Below are 3,084 nucleotides of genomic sequence, written 5' to 3'. Positions count from 1 at the left end.
TTTGATCCAAAACCCGAAATAAGAAGAGCATTTGTGTGTTACTTACCTTTACAAGAGTGTGTTAGGAGAAGATGTAAAACCAAAACACTGAGGGGCCGGAGTGGAGACTGAAGTGTCAGTCGGTCTGTCTGGGGAAGCCTCCTGCAGCTCTGAAAATGGAGCAGTTATATGATGTTTGAAAAAAATGCTTTTGAATTGATTCTTGGAGGTGAAATGAATGAATGAAGTAATTCAGCAATAAATAGTCACACAGCCTGAGACATTCTTTTGAACCTACTTTGGGGCAAATCCCAGATACAGTCAGAATTTAAAATACATCAAGTGCTTCTTCAAAATCAAAGGTTCTGTTATCCCCTCCATTTTGTGATTTGTTTTACCTGATTAATTTAAAAATAACATCTTTAATCAATGAAATACAAATAATCTGATATCTTAATATATTTACATATAATACTGTTTTATTATTGGTGTGTGTAACTGTGACTCTGTATGTTAATTTGTGTTTCTATGTAAAGTTAGTTACATAGAACCCCCCTACAATTCAAAACGGATTGTACATAATAGCATATCTATGCATGGTGCAATAAAAACTGTGTTATACTTGTTATAACTGTTGGCATCAACATTTCCAATGACAAAGAGACAATACATGCAGACCTATTTTTGTTCTAAAGGTGATATTGTCTTTAAAAATAGAAGTTAAAACATGTAAATTCGGCAAAAACAAATGAATAAGACGACGTACCTGCATGATGTGTCGGCCATTTAATCAGACTGCACAGCCAAAGTCTGTAAATCATTAATTGTGACCTTTTCTCACTTTATTCTATCCAGTGCAGGTTGCTGCATATTATTTTATTTAATCCAGCACCAACAAATCAAAAATTAAATTCCAGATTTACTGAAGGCCATTGTTGAAGTACTAATGGTGTTATAGTTAATTTATCAGTTAAGGTTAAACACAATATGGGGTTTCTGTCTGGGTTCAAGAACTAAGATCACTTTCACTTTGAGTGTCTTTGTTAACAGTTGAACTTTGAGCCTGTTGCTAGGTAACTGATCACTAGTATAAAATATTACAGCTGCAATTAAATCATCAGGAGCAATAACAATGATTTTGTAACATCTCACCAACTTGAGAAAAGGGAAGTGTTCATGAGGTAGTTGTTAGGTCCGTTATCTTACTGCAGGGGGCAGAACAGGACTTCAGATTCACACTGACTGACTTCTTTCTCAGGTCCGTGCTGTTCATACGGATGCTGATTGAAGCCCAGCAGCATCTACATACATCAGATTTTAGTGGAGTGTTCATGCTGACTGTAGCTCTTCAAAATAGATTTCTGAATGCAAAACAAAATATTCATTTGTCTTTCAGTGGTCGGTGTACAGCACAGCAGGTCTGTTCAGTTGTCTATAGGTTCAGTGAAACCCTATCTGGTGGCTCTACACAACAACACAACAGCTGCATTGATGTTAGCCCCTCAGCTTTATTGTCAGAGCTGTATGTTGAAGCCACATGAGTTTGGCCTCAGCTTTTCAACATCAGAAAACAGGAACAGGAAGAGGAAGCTTTCATCTGCATTCTACTTCAGCCATACTTCAGTCTGATGCTCAGTCAGCACCGAGACAACATGGTGGTTGCAGCTTTCTGCTTCAGACTGTGTGAGCTCTGCATCTCAGGTCTCTTCTTTTTAAGTGTGACATGTTCTTGTATAAATATATACAGTAAATGAGACTATGGTTCATGTATAGTTTGTTTCCTTTGTCTATACAGTCATGCTTGGATTCATTCTGCCGGGTGCACATGTTGAGAACAGAGGTAAGTAGGACTTCGCTAAAGATAAGACAAATATTTAATATTTCTATATTATTAATATCCTTGAAACTTCTAAAAGATGGTATCATTAAAGTTCTTACAGTTTTGTTTTGCAGTAATGAATCAGAATTTGAATTGTCATGACTTACATTTTAAATGTACGTCACACTGCACTAATTAAACTGTAACTGTCACAATGTGCTGATAGAGTGATTTGTCTTGATTGTGTTCTTTGAAACTGATTTTTTCAGCAGTGTATGTTTAATTTGTTTTAATTCTTTCTCTCTGTTTCTGTCTCAGATGCAGCTTTTCGTATTGTTCCAAACCGACTGCAGGTCTTTCAGTACGAGTCTGTCTCCTTTCACTGTGAGGGTCACGATGGCTTCACTCAGTGGAGAGGGATCAGGAACACTGTGGGGTTCATTCAGCATGCAGTGAGGGGGTCCAGTACTATATGAACCATTCACAGAGCTACTCTCAGACGTGGAGAGCACTGGTGTGAGATGACAGGGAAGAGAACAAACAGCGCACATCACATTACTGTATGTTAGAAATTAAGTTCTATAAAGGTCATGTGAGGTCCATGAGTTATCCCTCAATGTAAAAAAAATACGTTGAGAGAATTAAAAAAAACAGATTTACAACTGCCATCATCTTGCCAGCTTATCCCGATTGAATAATGTATTTTACCAATTCTAGGTTTAGTGTGGCCAGGGCACGTTTGCACTTTTATCGAAGGGAAGAATAGATTATATTTGCTGTTCCCCATAATCCGGCTAAATCATACCCTTTTATTGAAGTTCCATCTTCATAAGCTTGTCTTGACAATTTAAGGGTTTGAATTGATTCAACATATTATGCGAAAAACATTCCACCTTTAAAGTTGCTGGTAGTTTTTGAGTGAAGAATCGAATTAGACTTTCTCACAGTCTCTGTGCTCTTATAAGGACTAAGGTCTTGTTTTTCAGGGGGCGTGACCTGGAGAGTCAGTCTTTCGATGTAAGAAAGGTTAAAGTGACTCTGGCTGCAGACAAGACGACTTCCCAACTCACAGCTGGTTCCTATAAAGCGGCTCCTCATGAGAGCTTCTACAGGTGAGATGATCATCCCATGTTCAATTGATGAAGGCTCTACAGTCGAATCTCTGGAGTGGAGTCAGCAGAGTGGTTGGCTTGTCAGGTGAATCATTCACTGTTTATCTTCTAATGGTTCCTATAAAAGCGAACCCCTGATAGATTTCATTATGTACGAGATGTAATGTACTCAGC

At 37.9% G+C, this 3,084-nt stretch overlaps 1 pseudogene; it reads right to left on the bottom strand.

The window, feature by feature from the left end:
* Window positions 1-2,112: 2,112 nt before the first annotated feature.
* The window catches only part of LOC118337934, a 4,658-nt pseudogene continuing 3,686 nt past the window's right edge, over window positions 2,113-3,084 (bottom strand).

This window comes from Morone saxatilis, unplaced genomic scaffold, assembly GCF_004916995.1.
Source record: "Morone saxatilis isolate NCDOM2014 unplaced genomic scaffold, NCSU_SB_2.0 Contig4, whole genome shotgun sequence".
In the NCBI taxonomy this organism is placed as follows: Eukaryota; Metazoa; Chordata; class Actinopteri; family Moronidae; genus Morone; species Morone saxatilis.
Note: the sequence above shows the minus strand (reverse complement) of the source record. Positions and strands in the feature narration are given on the sequence as shown.